Below are 23,456 nucleotides of genomic sequence, written 5' to 3' on the forward strand. Positions count from 1 at the left end.
ACAACAACAATAATAATAATAATAATAATAATAATAATAATAATAATAATAATAATAATAATAATAATAATAATAATAATAATAATAATAATAATAATAATAATAATAATAATAATAATTCAGGGCCACAACAGGTCGTGAGCACGCCAAAGTCGCGATTATGATGGTATGGTGTCGTCGGGCCGCAGCAACAACCTCTCTTTACTTTGTACTTTGCTCTATTTATGCAAAAACAAAAAGCTAGGTATGTCATTTTTTTCAAGTTCTGCAATATCATTATTCAATGCACTGAGGGTCTTTAATTCAAAAACATCTTCAGGCAGTTCGGTAAATATATGTGGAACAATGGTATCACCTCATGCATTCTAAAAAATTAGTTCGCACTCTGGTAGCACTGTATCTGAGAATTTTCCGCAAAGCAACTGTTTTAACATATTAGACACTTTAAAATCACTTTCCCAGAAATAACGTAAGGGCACAATTTGTGTGAACCAAGTAAAGGGATAAGGCAATTCCAAGGAAAAGGAATAACTTAGTGATGGTTGTGGAATATGAAACACATTTCGCCATGTTCTTAAGAATACTGTTTATAAAGTTTTTCTATGTAGCAGAACAGTTAAAGAAGCAATACATCCCATACCTAAGCACACCTTATCCCAGACATTGAGCTATTATACGTCTAATTGCAAAAGGCAGGTAAGCCTGTTGAGCATACAACATGCATGAGACCTAAGCAGTTTACTAAGCTAGGCCATGTGTGTGTTCCAGGATAAATCGCTTTGTATACACCAAGATATTTTACAAGCGGAACACAGGTGCGATAAGAACACGAGGTGCATCTGGAACTGTACAATAAAATGATCCAACCCGCTATCAGAATCAGCTTGTGAGGGTTTCTAAAAGCTGACTAGCTCAGATTTCTGGGGGTTGATCTCAATTAGGTTATATTGGAAACAATCGTACAGCTCAGTAGCATCCTGTTGAAGCTCCCGAAATGCGCAAGGAAAGTCTGCATTAGATGAAATGCTGGTTTGAGTCAGCATTCCAAGGCTCTTCAACCAACCACGTACTTGTCCGTTACATATACCCCGCAGTAGTTGACAAAAGTATTTGCTGCAACTCTTTGAAATAGTGTTGAGAATAAAAAGCCACTGACTATAGCTCTCGCATGCGACAATGATATGGTCGCCTGGCATTACTGGGACTGACGACGTGATCAATTTTCCCCAATCGAATTCATCTTTGTCCCATTCATTCGCTTGCGCACGGGCTCCATAATTATTTGCTCACTACCCGGCTAAATTATTCACCAACACACTAGACGGCTAACTGCACACATTCAATTATTCACTAGCTCTCGAGTCGACTAACTGCACCCCAACTCAAATGTCCTTGGCTCCTCGATCGTTGAATTATTCATTAAGTCACTAGCTCACTTAATTATTCACTCAAGCGCTCACTAAGCAAGTAAACCGCGCACTGGGAGAGAGACGTACGCTTTCGAAACATCACCCCAGTGGTGCTCCACACCGGTGGCCCTCTCTCTACGAGCGGCACGTGTTCCACACGTCACGGCTTAGCTTTTTTCTTTTATTTTGTGCCAGTATATATATATATATATATATATATATATATATATATATATATATATATATATGATTACGGGCGGACGTCCGCTCCGCGAGCGTGTCCTTTCTCGCTCCTCTTCGTCTGGGCGCCCAGCGTGACGCCGACTGACCCCAGCCGCCGCGGTGGGGGTCCAGCGACTCTTGCGATGCCGGCGCCTTGCTCAAACGATCGCCGAGCGCCGACGGTGATGGGGTCAAAGCCGTTTCTAATGGCCGTTGCGAAAATAAAGACGGAGGGACTCGACGCCGCGAAGCCGCACGCGCTTTCGCCGCCGTGCTCGGAATGACAACGTGCATGCGTGAGTGTGTATGTCTGTATCCTCCATGGTCTGTATACGCACTCATGAGTGTACAGGGAATGCTCGGACCGAGAGCGCTTCACGTAGACGAGACGTTCGAGTGAAAGCGGTCGTGGATCTTCCTTTTTATCTATTTCCACAGCTCTCGCCGAACGGCGAAGCAACACAGATCATTCTGCGCCTCTTCACCGAACGCAACACGTTAACAGCAGCCACTAGAAAAAATGAAGGTACTGGAACGAACACTCGGATGACTAGGACATGGAAGGTTGCCCGGCGGCTTACACAAACTAGCAGTTGCGCAGAACGCAGGGAAGGCAGGCGTACGGTACGGCGGCCAACCTGGAGGCAAGAAGCTTTTCTTTTTTTCATCGATCATTTCACAAAGCGACCATCGCGGTGCATCGTCGGGCATCATGCTTGTAAGAATGCGGACGGCGTACGCCTACCGAATAGAACCTGCTCGTTGTACACGCCGTGTAGTACAGTTCAGCCTTGCCTGCTGAGGGCGCTCCCAGCTTCACTTTCCTAACGGCCCCTCTCGTACTGGGCCCCGCTAACGGTTATTGTACGCTGGGCCCCAGGGCCCGCCCTATTATTGAAAAGCGAGCGCTTCTAGGCGTCTTTAGAGCGCTTCGCCAGTGCTCTTTTCTCCCACTACGAAGAGCGGTTGTCCGTCTTGTTTCTTCACAACCGCGTAGCGTTATGACAGGCAGGGCCTGCATAAACCGATCAACGTTAGCTAGAGTTTTCCACGGATGACAAACGATTTGGAATGGGCGGGCGCTAGTACACGCTTTCCAACCACGACTGCCAACAATTCGCCAGTCAAGGAGCTCAACAATTAATGAATATCCTTACTTTGCAATATCGTCGAAAACTCCCGTACAAAAAAAAAAAAGTAAAACAAGAAAATCAGCGAGTTCATACATATAGTCAATAAAGTCTATGCACTACTTATAGACAAAAGCAACAGGTAATGGCAACGGCGTCTATAAAAAGTCTACAGAAAGGCTATAGACATATTTTATACGGGCGATACTACGTAGCGTGCTTTTATGAATAAAACGTTCGCGTATTCTGACTTTCCGTGCAACCCTACGGAAGCTGGTTTTTGCATCAGCGAAGCATGGAGCGGGTTCGCAAACGTTTACGCGAATTAAGAACAATCTTGGCTGGCAAAGAAGTGTTTTGTATCGCTGGCTGGTCGTGAATGAAGCGTCATTCAGATACGCGAAAAGGGCTGCGAACTCGTCCTCTGAGGGGCTGTCGTTAACTCTGTAGTACTTTTCCACAACTCTGGACAATATCAATGACCACGACTGCATGCGGTCAAAGGACTTTCAAGGAATAAAGAGGCGTCTCGTTTCTTTTGAAGTGGGTGTAACAAGGGGCTGTTACTAGTAGTAAAACGCTGCACCCAGGCTTGAATACGCGGCTAGCAAGTCTCGAGCGGTCAAGTGGGGGCTGAAAGTGGAGAAGCGCTTCAGTCGACCCTAAGCTAGGATGCAGCAGTAATCAAGGAAAGCCCGGTGCCTCAATGACCCGTCGCGATGGTCCAGTGGTGACAAGCAAGATATATCTAATATCTACCGTAAATGAGCAACATTATTTAAAGGATAAAATGCTTCTTGCTCCTGTTGTCAGCGCGCGCCGGTATCCTCGGTGTCAAAGCGGAGGGAGAACAGAAAGGCGAACCCAAAGGAGAACATGACCGAACCTTCCTCCCTCGGTTCTTATAGATGTTGCGATGTCGCTGGATCAGCGCATGCATTAGCAAAAGTTTAAGCCCAGTGACTCCAGCACGTGAAGCGAAACAGCCTACGCACTGTCCATGCACCTCCAGCGGCACACATGCATTCCTAGCGGCAGTTGATCAGCGAGGCGACAGTGCCTTCGTTAGAGGATGCTCGAATTGACCAAAACTATATGGACCACATGTTCAGCGGGCAGCGCTGCCAGCCATTCGAATGACCAATAAGCGAGCTCCAATTTGTTCAAATTGCCACCGCTCGACAGCGAGGCTTATTTCTAATAGTGCGCGTGCATTCAAAAGAGGTTCTGTTTCAGCCAGTAACCGTTGAGGCGGCTTCAAGTCTGTGCTACGCCATTAGTAAATTGATTTCATGCTCAGATCCACCCTGACTTATGGAGGAACAAGAGTTTTCTTTTTCATTTTTTAGATTCCAAAATTGGTCCTCTGCTACGCCAGTAATAGACTTATTGTATGCTTACAGTATCTTTACCCCTGTATTGCTTTTTACGTTTTGAAATTGGGCCAACTATATACGAAGTGCGGCTATCCGTGGCAATCGGTCCGGACAACGAACGGTTAGTCTTAGTGGAGACTATATTTACCGCAACCGATGTCCCTTCTTAGCCAATCTTCTATGAAGTATTGGTTGCTCTTTGAGGGACTTATGTTTGCGGCGGCGCCACCACAACTACAAATCCTTGCAGCCTGTTACTTACTGGTGACTCAAGGCGAAGTAGTCAGAAACGCAGTGGTGCGCAATATCGTTTCGGAGACGAACCGTGGACACTTATAGTTTCCCTCGAGGAGCAGTATTTTCGAGAAGTTCCCGACGACCACCGCGTGTCGGAGGCAAGCGCGCGGCCACCCTCCCTCCCTGCCGCCGGCGGGGTGCAGTAACGGGTCATACGTGCTGTGGGCACGCTCCACTTCCGCTTGGCCTCCGCAGCGGAAACGCGACCGGAAGTGCACCTGGGCAACGTCCTTGTCGATGTGCGCATACATTCAACGCGACGTGAACAGTGCAGACGGCGGCAAGGCAGCATCCGGAAGTATACCCCTGCATGCTCGCGCATAACACACACACACACACACACACACACACACACACACACACACACACACACACACACACACACACACACACACACACACACACACACACACACACACACACACACACACACACACACACACACACACACACACACACACACACACACACACACACACACACACACGCACGTGCGCGCTTCTAATTAGTACTTTTCCTGCTAGTTGGGGCTTAAGACGCAAACTAACCCCAGGAGCTCGGGCGCCGATAATCTGTAAAGGGAGTCTTTGGACCGATACACACAAGTGCACGCGAACGCAGAAGTCAGACGCGTCACGCTTCATACATCTCCGTAGCGCATCACAACACCCCCTTTCGCGACGAACCCCCCCCCCCCCCCCCCCCCCAAACAAAGAAACAAATAAATGATATATGGTTTGGATTGGTTTTGGGGTTTAACGTCCCAAAGCGACTCAGGCTATCAGAGACGTCTTAGTGGAGGACTCCGGAAATTTAGACCACCTGGGGTTCTTTAACGTGCACTGACATCGCACAGCACACGGGCGCCTAGTTTTTCGCCTCCATCGAAAAGCGGCCGCCGAGGCCGGGATTCGACCCCGCGTCCTTGGGCACAGTAGTCGAGCGCCCTAACCACTGCGCCACCCCGGCGTGGTTATATGACGCCAGGATTGCTTAAGTTTCTCTTCCCCGTACGAGTCAATTTGTTGGTCACAAAACGGCTAAGGTGCTCGAGCTCTAGAGACAATGGAGATGCATACAGGGTAAATTCTATTTTCAGCAAATCGCTCGTTCCGCGAACCAGACAAAATCAGCTTTTCCCGAGCGCGATCGTAAAGTGAGGCGCGGTTCGCTGTTGGAGGAATATACGATACGATGGTGGAAGAGATAGTGTAGCGCCTCCGCTTAATTGCGTACGACCGAGTCAACAAACTCCGAGCTGTGTGTATGCAAAAAGAAGAACCAAAGAATTTACTAGGGGTGAACAACTCCTCAGAAATGCCCGGTATGCACCGTGCAGTGAAGCGGGGCGGTATCGCAAATATGCTTGTAACTGAAACCGGCCGAATGTGCGACTGTCGTGTCCGCCGTTCGAGTGCCGAGGCTGGGGAGATAGGCTAGGAGACGGCTATCCACAGGTCACTGACAGGTGCCGGTATACGAAAATGCGGAAGTGATAGCTTACTGTTGATATAAAGGCGGCTGTAATGCACTGTATACCACATGGTAAGGTATATAGTATGCGTTTGCAGGGATTAATGTCCCAAAATAACTCAGGTAATGAGAGACGCCGTAGCGGAGGACTTCGGAATTTCGGCGCCTGGAGTTTTTTAACGTGCTCTGGCATCGCAAAGAACCGAACGCTTTGCTTTTCGCCTCCATCGAAATTCGACCGCCGCGTCTGGGATGCGATCCCACATCCTTGATTGGGTTCAGTAGTCGAGCATTCTAACCACTGAATTACCGCGGTGAGGTACGGCGGGATACGTTATGGTATGGTGCGAACCGTGCAGTGCAGTGCAGTGCAGTGGAGTGCAGTGCAGTGCGGTACGGTAAGGTACGACACGGTGTGCTCTATATTCCGAAGCTGTCCTTGGACACCGAGAAATGCCGAAATATTTTGCTCTGCATTAATTCGATACCGTAACTCTCTGGGCCAATATTCAAGCTCGTCTAGAGAAAAAGTTGGACCGTGCTATCATGATACTACACTGAAATGTTTGCAAGTTATGCTCGTTTGCTGCTGACGAAACGCGAGGCAGACTTCACAGTGCCGCCGTCTTTCTTTAAGCCGTGCCCTTAATACCCGAAATCAGTTAACATCGGGTTATGAATTTTGTTCACTTTGTTTGTACAAAATGAATCATCATTGCTGAAAGTAACAGAACTGCCTCTATTGCACCTTGTATTTAAAAAAAAAATTGACGAAGAAAATTGGCACTCCATGTTTAACCAAGCTGTCGACTGTGATTATGGTAACCGGATAATAAGCAAGCGTTTGACGTAAACGTTAAGATATAAGTCAGGAACATTCAAAATTACAATCAGTTCGGCGAGTGGTGATAAAGGACGTGAGTGATTGCGTCCAATTGGATGCTATTGTTTGTTTGTTTTTCAGCGTATACCGGAACCGTTCAACACGGCCATTTTTGCAATCTGTTTCCTTCAATATGCGACTGGCACGGCTGAGATTCGAACCAGTGGCCTTCAACTCGCCAAGAGCTCAGCGTGGCTGCTGCTTAACCGCTCAGGCGGGAAATGCTAAAAGTGTGAAGTCGTAACAGACATGACCGTACAGTCCCCAGAGAAATATAGTACAAAGTGCACTCAAAAAACAAAGATATTGTTGCCTAGCCCCTTGCGCGTAAGGCACATGACAGACAGATCGACTGCATGCAGAGAGAGCGCTATGACTGCTAAATGACTATGCCGCTGCGTGCGTTGACGTCCGCTGTTCAAACATCTCAGGCCGTTGTGATCGTATACTGCGAATAAAATCTACGACAAGCGAAAGAACAAAGGTTCGAATCCAGCCTGCCAGACGGCTTGGCGTGCTGTTGCAAAACTGATGCGACCCGAACACGAATGGACATAATTACGAGAAGCACTAAGAACCACGCCTCCCTCCCGTTCCTATACCAACAACAAACACGCGGCATCACCCTCTGTGTGGCCACCCACATTCACCGGGGCGTCTAAACTGACGCGCAGATTGTATAATTGTGTAGCATTACTGTCAGAGTCAATTACCCGCTTTGTCTGGAGCAAGAATCGAACGCTGCATACATGCCGCCTTTTAGGGAGACAACCCTATACTCCGCTTTACTTATTACTGCTTTTTTTCCCCCGCCCCAATTAGCAGAACAACCGAGGCGGCATGGAAGTTGGACTGGCACACACACGGGAACGTGAGTCGAGAAAGAACGCCTCTCCGCTGGCCCAGCACGCTTGGAGACAACTAAATATCCCGGGGCGAACTGCGCGCAAACCGGACGACCGACCTGAATAATTAACCAACGACATACATCGCCATGTCAAGCGCTGTCTGCGGGCGTTGCAGTAAGCTGGAGTTGTTCAAAAGACGTCGACGCTAATGAAAATGAACTGGCGGTGGTCGCTGGCCCTCTCCATGGAATTTTAATGTCTGTGTTTCAACACGTGTCCGAATCAGGCGAGGCTGCTGGCGCTTCCCTACTTAAAAACCAAACGTTCTACGTGGCAATAACCTCATAAAATCTCATCTAATTGCATAGACTCTCATACGGTTCACATCATTATCATAAAATATCGTACATAATTTATGATAATGTACAAGAAACTATGAGACCTTATGCAATTATATGGGAATTGTATGTGACTTTACATGTAAACTGAGCGAGATTGTGTGAGAAAATGCGAGGTCATTGCCTCATACAATTTTTTCTGTAGGGTTACGCCAACAGGAGTCCCGTTAACAAAACTGATACGGTAAGCCATCAACGCCACGGCCATCTCTCAAGTAAGAGGAACGTTATCTGCAGTTCTGCATTTGAAAAGGAAAGTAATTCTCAAAACTGCCGAAAAGAATTGGGCAAGAAAAAAATTGACTGAAATCATTGACACGTCACTTATGCGATTCTGGGGCCGCGCTCTTGCAATTATAAATTCAGAATGCTCGCAAGACGACGTAGATTCTATACAGTCGTGACTGCACGAGGTCTCTCGTTCATTTAAGAGGCACCACCTTCATCTCTCTATGCACATTGGTCCTCTCCTCAAGCTCACTGTTCTCAGCAGCACACTGGACAAAAATCAAGTACGTAATTTCTCTCAAAGAGGATACAAGGTGTAAGTCGGCACTCGAAAATTTGGATACAAAGGACAGAAAATTCTAAGCAAGTAGGCAGAGCTTGACACAACCAAAGTGTCCGTTCGCATAAGCCGACAGCGCGAATTAAGCGAGTTCGAATTAACACGAGAGTCCACTGCAGCACGCAATACTATAGGCGGGTTCAGCATCAGCTTCCGCTGGTTTTTAAAGCACCAAGCCGCGCTGGCCCAAGGATTAGGGAGCTCGACTGCTGATCCAAAGGACGCGGGGTCGATTCCCGCCGAGGCGGCAGCTCTTTGATGAGGGCGAAAAACAAAGCGTCCGTGCCCTGTGCGATATAATCCGCCTTTTCACAAGGCCGCTCTACGCATGCGCGCCTCTCCCCTGGTTGAAAACAAACCACCAGCACAAGCTGCACATGCGCATTTCCTGGCCTCCGTGATCGACGCAGTCGTAACTGATCTCGGAGGCCATGTGTAGTTAATATTCTTGACAGGCGTTTGCGACAGATGGCGGTAGCTGTCCAGAACACACACCATCATTTCGCTGGAATCAAGGAAGTTTTCAACCAGTAGCAGACGACGTTTCAACCACTCCCAGAGGGCGCCACATTTTGTGAAAAAGGCGGATTGTGCAATAAAGTACCTGGATTGGTCCAAATTTCCTCATAGGCGGAAAAAAATTCGTAAAACAAACCCCGTCGAACAAAACAAACCAAACCGTCACTGTAAGGAACTTTTGTTGAGAAAGTACAGCAATTGTCTGGCAGCTGTCCTACCAGAAATTTTCTGTTCTGCTATGCTTTCTGTTATTACATTTTTTTTTCAGTGATTTCACAGCTTGTTCTGTTTGCAACTAACAAAAAATAATTCTGTAAACTGACAGAAATGATAAGTTACATGATGTTTGTTGTTTTTTACTTCTCTGCCATTTCACAGGCTTTTTTGTCGCACCTAACAGAAAATGTCAACGATGTATATTACATTATTTTATTCTTCTGTTATTTCGCATGCTTTTATGGCCGTAGAAAACAGCGAAATCACGCAAAGCTCTATTTTCTGTCATTAAAACAACATGTTTAAGTCATTGCGCGAAAATCTTTGTCAGCGATGGCAGCACTGGATGACAGCCATAAAGTTGCCCTTGCAACAGCTGCTGTCTATATAGCTACCGAAACAGAGAAAGGAACAGCGGCATGCATAACAGATACTGTAGCAGGCAGTCATTCCTCATTTCCCTTTTGGCGTACTATATCTGCGCATAGCCATCACTAACGGACCTCAAAGTGGCGGCACTAGTTTTTTTTTTTTTTCATATTAAAATTGTTACGCAGCCGTTCTCCGGACACCGCCTTCGTGGGGTTGATGCTGCTCCCCTTTCAATTTACCATGCATCTACAATTCAAATAAGAATTAGTTTGCGATAGGAAATTGAACACACGACTTACGCATCTCTAATTGTTCGCCTTCTAACCAAGGCTCCGGCTGGAAAATAGAGAATTATTGATCTTTTTTTTTTTTTCGTTAACGTGTTTCGGTTAGGTTGCGTATAACAGATAATCGATGTATGGGGAACAGAAATGTTATTTAACTATTTCTGTAATTTTGCGCACGTTTCTTACAGCGTTTGACAAAGGTACACGGGAATTAAAAGAAACAAACTTCGCTAGCTCGGCGCGCACAAAGTTTCCGCGGATTTTATTATCATGTTCGCGTTTTTTGCCCCTGTGTCGCTTGCGCGCCACGATGTTCGCTGGCAAGAGGTGACCAATGTGCAATGTGTGCGAAAGCTGCCGTCGCTCAGGCCAGGGAATGTACGCGGCTGTGAGTAAACACGTCCCCACGCGGAAAAGCGTGATAACACTGATGATAAAAAGAGATAAAGAGGAAAAAACGTGTCACCAGACGCCTAATGGTAGCACCGGACTCATTAGCGTCGTCGCCTGCCTTCCTTGGCGCGCAAAACAAAACAGCTCGTCTGTCAAGCGGCTTGGCAACGACTTTTCAGCGGTACAGCAGATATCGCTTTCCGCACTGATAAAATGGATATCGCAGTCGTTTCCAGAGCGTGAAAAAACACACGATAGAATTGTAGTGCTATTAAGACCGTACACTTCTTGAACTCATTGTTTTTATTTTACTTTTGATCTGTGACTTGAATTTTTTTTTTTTTTTTAGCGGGCTTGCGAGGACTGTTTTTCTAGTGGCTGCATGCGTTATTTGATTAGTGTATTGACACCATATGCGTTTGCAATGTCCCCTTGTTGAAAAAGAGGCCACAGAGCAAAAAAGCTGGCCAGCTGCAATATTTCGAAAGTGGTTATTACGCAGGGTGTCTTCTTTAACCGTTTACAGGCCCTGCAAGAAGTACGTCGGCGCAGGCTGTGCAGGTGGACTGTACAGCGTGCAGGGAGGAAATTATGTGCGTAATAGAGATTAGTGACTAAATGATTAAATAACTGAAATCAACCAATGAACCTTTTTACTTTTAATATTAGGACCCTATATTACATTGCGAAATTGAAAACCGCCAACATAAAAACTGAGTCTAGTTTTAAATTTTTTACTTATCGGCCACACATTCCGAAATATTTAGCGTCAAAAATAATTTTTTTTTCTCCCCGCCGCGGTAGTGCAGTGGTTACGACGCCCGACTGCTGTGTCCAAGGCGGCGGTGTCGAATTCAGACCACGGCGGCCGCTTTTTGATGAGGGCGAAAAGCAAAGCGCCCGTGTGCTGTGCGATGTCAGTGAACGTTAAAGATCCCCAGGTGGTCGAACTAACGCGTCTCTCATAGCCCGAGTTGTTTTGGGAAGTTAAACACCATGAAGCGAATCAAACCAAATTGCGTAAAGTCGGGTTCTCGCAATGCATATTTTATTAAATGGCTTCATTCGAATTTCCAATACAGCAAATACGGAAGCCGCTTGTGTATTTTATGTTGTAGAAGCAATTAACGATATTCCCGCGACGATATTACGCCAAGAGACACCATTAAAAAATAAAAAATAAGTGCATTTCGGGAAGCCAATTTTGCGAGCTAAAAAAAATATGTATTTTATGTTAAATGTCTTAAAGTGCACAGTCGATGGAAAAAAAAAATTAAAACTGGACACGGCTTCTACGTTGGCAGCCTTCAATCACTTAATATAACATTGGCAAATTAAACGAAATGTAAGAACTTCATTAGCTAATTTCAGTCAATGAATCGTTTCATCACTGTGGTCTATCACGTACTCAATGCCCGCGTTGCTGTGCAATCCACCTTTACGGACGGCACGGACATGCCTTTCGCAGAGTTTAAAGTAATGATCCGTAAGTAGTTAAAAAAGAAGAAACATCCGGTATACACATCGTAGGAAAAATGTACAATGAACCGTCCTTTCTGCCACCGCTGCAACAGTGAGTCTCTCTCGGGCAGAAAAAGTGAGGTTCGGTTTATGCAGATTTAACGTCCCAAAGCGACTCAGGCTATGAGAGATGGCGTAGTGGATGTCTCTGGAAGTTTCGACCACCTGGGGTTCTTTAACGTGCACTGACATCACACAGCACACGGGCGCCTGGCTTCTCGCATCCATGAAAAAGCGGCCGCCGCAGCCGGTGTTCGAACCCACATCCTTGGGCATATAATTCTAGCCCCCAAACTATTGCATAACTGCGGCGGGGAGAAAGCGTTAAAATGAAGGAAAGCTCTTGAAAAAGTTGGAACTTGAAAACTTTGCGAGAGAAAAATCGCATAAATAAAGAAAAAGCAGCAAGAGTCATGTTAGTTCCCGCGGCAAGGCATCGTCAGACGCTTGTAGCCCGGGTTCACAAAGTCGATAAAAGAGAGAAATTCGCTGGAAATGAAAATGATTCTAATTAAGATACCACAAGCGCATTGTCTATACGCAATGCTGCGAAGGCTTCTGCGCACTCGGCTCGTCAGCATTTCAGTCTGAGAGGTCGTAAGCACCGCTTTGTTAGAGGAGCGACTTATGAGAGCAAGGCATTTCTTTTATAAAAGACGTCTCGAAGATTACAGTAGCAAATGTTCCCTCGTACCGAGCCCCTTAAGCTACCTGTATTAATTGCTAATTCTTTTTTTGTTTGTTCGCAACTTAAGAGAAATGTTTTGTAAATGGTGTCATAACCTATCGTTCTGAAAGCGGCCACTTTAGGTTGGCGCGCTCTGAGGGCTGTGGTACTTCCCTGCTATAACCCCTCCGCCCTTCCCTTTCACCGCCCTATATACTTTTGTGTTTTAATGAAATTCCTTCATAGAAATAATAGTCTTTTGGTTTTGGTTTAGCACGATGGCCGGTTCGGTACGATGCTGAGATTTTTTGTTTTTGCTAATCTTTTATTGTTTCCCAGGTCCTTTTTTAATTTACCGTTGTTCTATTTTATTTTATTGCACTGTGCGAAACAGCCTCTACCGAAACGAATAAATCGCTCTTGCCGCTCCTTTTTCTCTCTCTATTTTTTTTTTTTTTTTTTTTTAAGAAACGTAAAAAACTAAGAAAAAATGGTACTGTACAGGCTTAGGCGCCGCGACCGCTTTTAAGCGTCTGCGATAACACGTGAGCTTTTTCCGGCAGTCGTAAACGAACACGTAATTCAGCGAAAAACAAAAAGAAATAGAAGAGGCATGGGCGAGCCGGAATGCGCTTACCAGAAGAAGGAGGTTGACTCGTCCGAGAGGAAACGCCCGGCCGTTTATTATGTCCAGCGAAACCGGAGTAAAGCAAGCACCTCCTTCGCTTCGAACCCAAACAAACTGGCCGGATCCCGCATAGCCCGCATTCCTAAGGGTTTAAGAAGCTTTGCCTGGCTTTTCAGCTCGTTGTGCAAGAGCTCTGTCTGGGAATAGAGGTGACGCTTAAGCAGACAGAAAAAAAAAATAAATAAAGAAGGAAAGAGCTTTACTTTCCCGCAGGATTGTCAGTGCGTTTGTTGTGCTTTGCAGCGAGTGGTTAACGTTTTCGTGCCTTTTTTTTTTTTTCTGCAAACGTCAGCCCAGTCAGAATTCGAAGCATGGCACGGTTCCTCTGTGAGCATTCGTTGCCGTCTTGCACCGCCAATCGTACGATAGCCTTCGACAGCTGGCAGCTAAAAGAAACAAAGGGGTAGCCGTAATCATGCTGGGATCACAAATATACCTGCGTTTCACATTACATCATTAAAAAAAAAAAAAGTTACGCTCGCAACAGAGAAGGGGAATGGGAAATGTTCACAGCCAGAGTCCCGCAAAACACTTAGCTTAGTTCAGGAAAAAAGAAAAGCCACTAAAGTATTAAAGTGTGCACTGCGCAGCCGCTGCGTGCCTTGAAAGAACTAGAGTTATCGACCAATGCGTGCAGACGAGACCCTTTTTTATGCAGTGCGTATCACGCGCTCGGCAGAGGCACGCGACCACGCTAACAGCCATAGGATATATTTCGGCTCGGAAAACAACACGACCGAAATATCGAACGCCTTACTTGCGTCTATACCGAAGCAACGACCGGAGCTCTCAAACAGCCGATCGCGCGTAGAAACGCGTCGGTAGCAGTCTTGTACACATTAGAGGAAATAAGTAACCGATTACAATCGCAATCTCTCCATCTCAAATGTAACTGATTACATTGACCAATTACAGCCCCAGAAGAGTAGCTGTATAATCAAGAACAGTAATCGACTAGTACCATGTTACTTGTCTTCGAACATTATTACCATATACACAATATCGCTCAAACTAATAAACTATTCAAGCTTGCTTGAAACTTTTTTAGACGTTATTTTCTACATGTCGACGAACTCAGGCGGCGAATTGCAAAGAGTGAATAACGACTTGGACAAAGCAGAACGGTATGCCCAGAATCTAATGTGCTAAAAACGAAATTGACGGTCAAGAACCTCGGAAGGGAACAGAACCAACAGCAGGTTAGGGTTGACAGTAACGGGCCGGAAGGCGTAAGGAAATACGTCTACTCAGGTCAAGTAGTCACCGCAGATACGGACCACAATAGTCGTACTGATATCGCAGTTTCCTCGTGAAAACATCAGGCGCAACACTGAACACATCATATACCTGTAAGCGCTAGAAGGTAGGACGATGTTGCACAGTACGAATACCTTGCCCACCCGCTCGTAGTTGCGCAAAGCTCCGATGCGAGTTACTGTACAAGCTCTACGAAGAGCCGCGCTTCATTTTTGGCGCTGCAGGTATCCGCTGAAAAGCTAAACAGGTCGCTTGTAGATGCTTCATTATTATTATTATTATTATTATTATTATTATTATTATTATTATTATTATTATTATTATTATTATTATTATTATTATTATTATTATTATTATTATTATTATTATTATTATTATTATTTGAAACATCAGTCGGCTTCTGGTGGAACCGTAGGAAGGTCGGTTCAGTTCTTCGGCCAAAATCTGACGGAACTCCTGACGTCGACTTTCAGAGGACACCAATTTGGCCTTAAATCGAGAAACTGCAACAAATGCCAGCACAAGCTGCCCCAAGAACGAAGACAGCGGAGAGCCCAACATGCCAAGCAGCCATGCGCACTGTCGTGCGCCGAACAATTTGGCGCAGTTAGATCCTTGCAGAAGCTTCGCCCCTGTAGCCTTTCTTGCGAAGAGGCAACTGATTACTGGTAACCAATGACAGAAAAAAATGACCGAATTACCCGAAATGTTACCGTTTGAAAAAGCAGTCAATCGATTGCAAAATTACAAATATGCAGTTAAAATTAAGCAATCGATTACAATCAATCAATTACGTACAACTCTTGTCGCAAGTGGCTGAATTTCGAACTGTTTACGGTTTGTTTCAAACTGCCACCGTATTAGGCAGCTAGCTACAAATGCAGTTCGTCTTTAATGTGTTAAACGCTGGTTATACTAGAGTTTGCCAAGAACACGTCAGAGCGAACGCGATTGAAATGGAACGCAAGAAGCCGCGAAATTACCACTGTAAAGCTTGTCGGAGTATGCAGTCGTGCTATCAAGCATCTCTATCGCGTTAGATGGGCTTCGTAAATCTGCACCCTAATTGACTTGAACATGCTCTAGCTTTTTACCTAGTGCACGGTTTTCATAGAGGCATGGTTAAAGCATTCGACGGGCTAATGAGGCGAAATGGTCCCGTCTTGCGGAACTGCATAAGAACAGCGGTGCCAAGCCAGCTGTCGCAACTTGTCAAGATAATTGGTTGGCTGTAAGCCACAGCAGGTAAGATATTATGGCACACTTCGTCTACGAATTTCTTTATTCCGTCCTCAAATAGAGGCGTGTGAGAAACCTCGAAGCCGTATAGAGACTGTCATTGAAAGATAAGCAATAAAGAAGCCCGATGCGATGTTCCGGGAAACCGGTTCAGCGGCTCAAATGAAAGACATATATACACGACGGCCCACACCAAGACGGTCCGAAAATATGCGCACGCAATAAGACCATAAAACTATAGCTTAACAAAGGCCCTCCAGCAAAGGAGAGGCCAAAAGCAGAGATGCTGGTTCTACGTATACAGTACGCTCCGCCGATGACTCGATCTCGGAGAAACGTTTGTTCAGGAAGAGGCGTCGTAAATTACAAGACGGACGCGCCGCGCCGTTAGTCACAGAACAGGAAGTTGGGCTTTTCGCGTTCATTTGTGGCGAGGGATCGGAGAAGAGAACCGGCATGGGAAATACCGTGCGCATTCGGGTGCCATTTGCGACTCCATTTTCCCTTTTCAGGTGGCAGGTCCGTGAACAAAAACCTAAAGTTGTTACAGTGTAAAATTTTCGAGAAGGGAAGAAGAGAATTCAAATTCTTCAAGAATGTGGCTTCTTTCTTCCCGTCCTAAAATTTGAGAACGATGCTTTTATTAAAGAAAGAAAGAAAGAAAGAAAGAAAGAAAGAAAGAAAGAAAGAAAGAAAGAAAGAAAGAAAGAAAGAAAGAAAGAAAGAAAGAAAGAAAGAAAGAAAGAAAGAAAGAAAGAAAGAAAGAAAGAAAGAATGGGATGGCATGTCGGTATAAACGCTTTTAAAGAAAACAACATACACGCATTTCGGCTTGACCGAAATGCGGCCATCGCGCCGAACCCGTGAACTTTTCCTGCGGAAAGCCAAACATACCAGTGCAGATACATCGGATATCATTGTGGGGCATCCGGAAGCGCCTCAGTGGTTGAACCCCATCTGGATGAGTGCTGGCACCTTTCGGGGCACAACGCGGCTCAGAATGACGTAATTAACAGATTTCTAATTTTTATTTCATGACACAATCACCGCTGTCGCCAGGGGCGTCAAAGTTCTGCGGGACCTCGACCTCGCAACGAACCCCGTCCCAACCCTTCTCAGAGAAAGTACATACATATAATCCTAGCTGAACCTGGAGCACTTTCTCGAACACTGACAGGGGACACTTTCCATGTCATCGCCTCAGTGACCCCCCTTCCTGGAGTGCATGTCTAAAGTCGGTTTTAAAACATGATCTATCGGCACTTGTGCTTTAAACAAGAAACGTTTTGAAAACCCTGTCGGCTGTCTTTGACAAAACGTGGCTCTATGCTGATTACCTTCCCTGTCGATCGCAGAAACAATACTCGTGCTCAAAATTAAGGGAGGTTTTGAACACCCAATCTGCCTTCTTTGAAAAGCTTAATTAGCTTCCGTATCGATCGCAGAGACGGTAACTTAGTAGCATCTGCACCGTCATTCCCCGTTAATAACATGGTCACACACGGTTTATTTCTTTAAGATGACATTTAGTGCCATCAATGCGACAACTTCCCAGAATCAGCGTCTATGTGATTCCTCGGGCAGATAATGAAATGATTTGGCTTGGCTTGGTTTAACGTCCCAAAACGACTCAGGCTATGAGGGCTCCGGAAATTTCGACCAGCTGGGGTTCTTTAACGTGCACTGACATCGCACAGCACTCGGGCGCCTTGCTTTTCGCCTCAATCGAAAAACCTCGGCCGGAGATAATGAAATACCGGCTATAATAAGACGTCGGCTATAACGAAACACCATACATATGACGCACCGGTATAACGAAACTGCGGTTGTAGCAAACTTCGTAAAGACCGTTCAGTGGCAAATATGATTGTGATGGGATTATGTGTTAGCAATGGCCTAGCGAAGTTACAAACAGCGGTAGCAGTCCTAGCGGCGCAGTACGTGCTGTATGCTGCATAACCATGGGACAAGGGAAGATATACACGTAATTAGCACCCCCCCCCCCCCTCCTTTTTTTTTTTTTTTTGTTTGTAGGGTTTACGTCCCAAAGTATACCCAAAGCGACACAGAGTAGGAGGGACGCCGTAGAGGAGGGTTCCAGAAATGTTGACCACCTGGGGTTCTTTAACGTGAACTGACATGACACAGCACACGGGTGTCTTGCTTTTCGCCTCCATCAAAAAGCAGCTGCCGCGGGCGGGACCGCTTCTTTTGGATTCAGCAATCGAGCAACTTAACAACTGCGCCACCGGGCCGCTTTTCTTTTTTTCCAGCATATTACGAGGAAGAATGACCTGCTGCCGACATAACTGAAAGTATTCGACTCCTTCTTTGCTGAAGTGTACCGGTTAGATGTATGGATGTCCGGACGCTCCCGGAGCGCGCGCATCGCGGTACATGTCATAGTAGTCAGGACAAGTCCAGCAATGCGCGCGTCACAACCACTCCGACAACTATATAAACAAGCATTCTCGCTGGACTACTTGAGGATAGTAGCATTACCTATTTCGCTTCCGCTGGTCACCCACAGGAAGCGATGGGATCTGGCGGTGAAATGGCGCATTTTCAGAGCAGCTTGACTGCCGTTGCGGCAATGTTAATTCAGTCGCCTTACTTTGCCAGTGAAGCAAATCTGAATCCCCCCCCCCCCCCCCCCCGCTTGCATTATTTATGACGATATAAGTATGATAAAATCAATGATGCGATTGCTTCTGGTAATACATGGCATTTCTAAGTGACCAAGCGCAGTGACGCCACACAGATGGTGCTGGAAACGTACAAGATAGACATACGCCGCGATCGCTTTTCTTGTTCCAGGACTCTTATCGGAGCTTCACTTAACTGTTTCGATACATGGTTCATGACGAACCGAGTCAGCGGGCCCTTTGCTGAAGCCGCGCTAGTAAAACAGTATATTACATCGTCACGTATTCGCAAAGTATTCGTATACGGTCTCGCGAGCAGTCTCTCGGCGATGGATGAAATTTTCAGCGAAATCTGGAATACAGATGACAGTGGTTCGGCGCCTTTTAGCTGAATTCGCGAAGTTCACCGCAAATTTGAACCATAGCGTTCATTATTGAGTTTGTGTGCAGAGACTGCAGCCAGGCGCTTCGAGGGGGCGAGAAAGGAATAGTAATTCGTCTTGTCTTCGTAAGGCAGCTCTTATCAAACAGACACTTTTAACGACGAGCTCATAAAGTTGCCGTTTAGGATCACTGTGAATTAGTTAACAGTTAGTTTGAAGTTATGCTTAAACCGCCAGTCAGGAACCGAGTTAACTGCAAGAATGTCAAAGGTGTCAAGAATGACAGTGGGCTAGAACCACTATGCGGTTCTGTCAATGGAAATGAGTGAAATTGCAGATCAACCTTGATAGATCAATGACGGAGAATACATTTACAGACTGTCACTAGTCGAAACAAAAAAAAAAACTACAGAACTCTGTTAAAAACGCGATAAAATATCTGTAGTTCCGTCGAAAACGTCAAATTTTTCTGTAGTTATGCAGTTTATTCTGCGAGTTTGCTGTTGTCTGTATAACTTTTCTGTTGTAACTACAGAAAGTTGTGTTGTCACAACAGGTTACCTGTCAAAAACCGCACAGAAATTCTGTCGTAATAACAGAACATTTTCGGCAATTTTTCCCGGCTATGGAAGCGCACATTTTAATTCACCCTCACACAGCATCTCGAACACAAGTTAGTAACCGCCTAATACGTCTAGAGCGAACGGGCTCACGACAAAGTATATATTGGAAGCAGCACACTTGGTTAAGCACGCTCGGGCTATGCTTGATTCTAAACGCGTAACTACATGTGCTTCATTGAAGACGTTGCTGCGCGACCAGTTTTATAGGGCTACCAAGGATTCAAAGAACAAGCGCCGATCCCGCCGACATAGTGTTCAACAACGCTTCCCATGACAACGCTGATGTAAAACGTACCTGACGGCGGTAGGCTGGGCCGAAGGAAGTGCGCCACAGACGTCAAGGCAATACACGGTTCTGTTAAGAACTTGGCACCACTTAGCAGGAGCAGCAGTGGATATATCCGCGGAGTCACTGTGCCGGATGACAAGAACCGAACACGCACTGCGCGCAAGAAATCTCAACCCTGTCAGGGAAGCACCACACGCAACTCTTTTTCCACCGCCAAGATCCGCACTGGCGCGTGACTGATGGCGGGTTCGTATGTATACACAACGGCAGAGCGCGTTCTCGTCGGGGTCGCACCACAAGCCCAGCCAACCGACGACCGGCCGGTCCCGACTCTTGACATGAAGTGAAACGTAAAACCCGCGGCGCAGACGCGGCAGCAACGGCCAGGATCCCAGGCTCTCTCCCACTTTTTCTTCTATTTTTCTCTATTTCCCTTGTTTTTTTTCCTCGCTCGCAGACTGCCGCTGCCAAAGCGGCGCGGACGAAGTCAGCAGACCCTTCTCTCTGCAGACCCCGTCCGCCCTCACCCCTTTCTATCCTTCGGCAAGCCGCGCACAAGCTGGCGAGTTGCCTTCGACCGCAGGCCAGTCGAGCCGAGCGCGTGTGCGGTGGCGAAGGCAACGGGAGGTAAATCGTCAGCGAGCGAGCCGTCGGCGCACTACGCATGCGCGATGCGCGGCTAATTTTAGAAAAAAACACGAAAATCATGCGAAAAGCCGCGCTGCCTGTCCAAAGGCTGCTTATAATCTGTTTCACTAGTAGCGTGCAGCATGACCGGAAGCTGTATGAGAAGGCCTACAATGACGTCACCGGCCGCAATGTTAGGGGACTATGAGAACTGCGAAGGCCGCCTGCATGTTGTTCTTATCTGCTACAACCAGGGGAACGCGTACATTCGAATGTATCGAATGGTGAATCGAATAGGTTGAACGAATCAAATAATGGGTGTTCAAAATTATTCGAAACGAACCGATTAGAACCGTAAGATCTCGAGTGTTTTTCTAGTAAAATGCAAGAAGTTGGAATGGGGCACGCCTTGGTAATTCTCTTCAACGGCTGTTTACAAAGACGGTCCACATCCGATAGCGCGCAGCGTGCTGAAGCAATCTGTCTCCGCCTTGAGCTCCTCGACGCGGTCCATTAGTGAGGTGGCGCTCATGACGCACAGATATGGCCGGCAGCATTCTGAGACCCGGTATGATACATCCATGATCAGCAAACTCTGTCTTCACTCTCGATGTCGGAAGGCACGGCTCATAACTGCTGCCCCCTGTCCAAACTATAGACACACATCTCAAAACGAGAGATGTGGCTCTGTAATTTGTTCTGCGCCGTCATGTAAAAGGCAGCTTTCTGATGCGCGTAACGTAATGGTGCCAAGTTATTATACTGACTTCCTCCGTCGCGGCGCCGAGTGGAAATTAGTATTAGTACCGGTGGTGGTAGTGGTTTATTTATTTTTTTAAATGATCAAAAAGAAGGAAAAGAGTATTGCCGGCCGCGGCAACTGCTATCTAAAAAACTGAAGCACTTGAGCGGCGGACGGCGGGAAGGAAAAGGGATTGGGAGATGATAGCGAGGGGAAGTATAGAGGGGAGCGATAGGAAGAAAGGACAGGGGAGCTTTGTACATTATTTACAAAGTAAGTATTAGTACCGACCATCATGAGAATAAATCTTTCTTATTCATAACTTTCCTTTTTTTCTTGTTCACAATGAGTCTATTTGCGAAAGGTAAGACGCAGCCGTGCTCGCTTCACAAGGTTCCTTCATTCCTGTTTTAAGTTCCTTGCCTAACTTGGATTAATAGGCCCAAGACCCATCTCCAGGTTAATTTCGTTGGATAATAGAAGGGTTGGTGTAATCAATGGGTGGCCCGTTTTATGAGATTGGCCCGCACATTCACTGTCTGGTTATTTTTTGGCATTACGTTGATGCTCCTTTGTACCTCGGCTGCGGCTCATTCAGTGCGCAGTGGCTAGTTATTCATTCATTTGAGTCATCATTCTAACCAGACGGATTTCCGTAAGCTTTCGATTATTTGAGTGCAGCTTGTTTTTCGACCGGTACAACTTAACTTCAATACGCATAGCGTCACCATCAAGCGCTTGCCTGTTTCGCACGAATATATATTCGTTTTTGTACGAATAATCACGCATGCAGCGAGTAATCGTGCTAGTATTCGACCCGGTCACTCTCTACTCTATTCGGCTTTTACTTACACTGTGTGACGTATGCGCGCTGCACCACCGCGTCTCTGAAGAACCATTTGGCCGCTCGTAATGTCACCGGACCAGGTGCAGAGTTCAGAAGCGCAACGCATAAGAACTAGTCCTCGAAATAAATAAAAGAAATAGAGGGATTAGCCCTTCGGAGACTAGCGGCAAACCTCTGTCCTACACAAGTTTGTAATTTGGTTGATAACAATGGCCATGACGACCACTCTTATAGATAATTTTTGCCATTTAGTAATCTGCATTTAGCCCGAGCTTGGTAGCAACAATACGAAGTCCGAATCGACTTTGAACTTCCTGAACCCTTCCTGAAGATTACCTGAAACCCCGCCGTGATGCATCAGTGGTTAGGGGCTTTAGTACCCGAGAATACGGGATCGCGAATCACGGCCACGGTGGCCTCTTTTTCGATGGAGGCGAGAAGGAAGGCGCCCATGTGCTGTGCGATGTCAGTGCAGGGTTAAAGAACCCCAGGCGGTCTAAATTATTCAAGAGCCCTCGCCCTAAGGTATCCCTCATAACCTGAATCGCTTTCGGACGTTAAACGCAACAAACCAAACCAATCAGATTATCTGATGACTACTTCAAGGAGCATTGTCGTGACCAGTAGATGTAGCACTGCCTGATTAATGACTATTTCTAACGTGCGTCGAAACAGGTTTGTGGATTCGGGTTTGCGTCCAATTATACTAGCGTCAAGGTAACAATAGCGCAAGGTTAGCACTAAAAAGTTAAGCACAGCCGACCATAAATGTCATGCAAGGCACCGACCAATCACGGGCGAGAACTTCCGTGCGAAATTGCTTCGTGATTGGCTGCATGGGCGCCGCGTTCGGTTTCCACCATGCAACGCCTTTTGCATGCTGACAGACTGGTAAAATGGTGCAGGTAACTTGCTACTGCTCCAAAGGAGAACAGCGAGAATTGGGGAGAGTAAGGACTGGCAAGAAAGATGAACGACCGAACGCAAAAAAATTATGAGTAGAACAAAAAAGAAACAAAAAAAAAAACAAATGCGGTGCGCCGAACAACGGTGCGAACGACGCTGCCTGCGACTTCAGCTTCGCGGTGGTCTCGGCTCCAGGGCCATTCTGTACGAATCGTAGGTCCCCCATTCGTCTCTAGACCACAGAGGTCGCATGTATACTGCAGAATATGCATAGAAGTCAAACTAAAGTGCACGTATAGACGGTGATGTATTGGGCCACTCAGCCAAATCTTGTCCAATTTAATCCGGCGGGATCCAAAGGCGAGTCTCTTTTGCATAATAAGCACGGTTTCTCACTCACCGTATATAGGACGCACATTAAAGTTGCTACTAATCATGTTTCTTTTCACGTTTGGGCCCCGCTCCTTCTAAACGGTCGCCCTCTCCCCTCTTCGAAGCGTCTGCAAGCCATCGGACGAAGACAGGAATGCCATAGCACATATATTAGTGGCTTCATAACGGCTTGACGATACAAAAGCTATATAATCGACCTCAGAGCTATCTATTTTTTTTTTTTTTTTTTGTGCGAAAG

General features: G+C 46.3%; 1 protein-coding gene across 1 annotated transcript in view; it reads right to left on the bottom strand.

Moving 5' to 3' along the window:
* Positions 1–19,727, bottom strand: part of LOC146182053 (uncharacterized) — a 138,995-nt gene extending 119,268 nt beyond the window's left edge. Inside the window, exon 1 of the mRNA XM_084577050.1 lies at positions 19,710–19,727. The gene's annotated coding sequence lies outside the window, so the exon portion shown is untranslated. The remainder of the gene's footprint in view (positions 1–19,709) is intronic.
* Positions 19,728–23,456: the final 3,729 nt, after the last annotated feature.

Source organism: Amblyomma maculatum, chromosome 8 (assembly GCF_055883805.1).
Source record: "Amblyomma maculatum isolate TAMU_Amacu chromosome 8, ASM5588380v1, whole genome shotgun sequence".
Lineage (NCBI taxonomy): Eukaryota > Metazoa > Arthropoda > Arachnida > Ixodida > Ixodidae > Amblyomma > Amblyomma maculatum.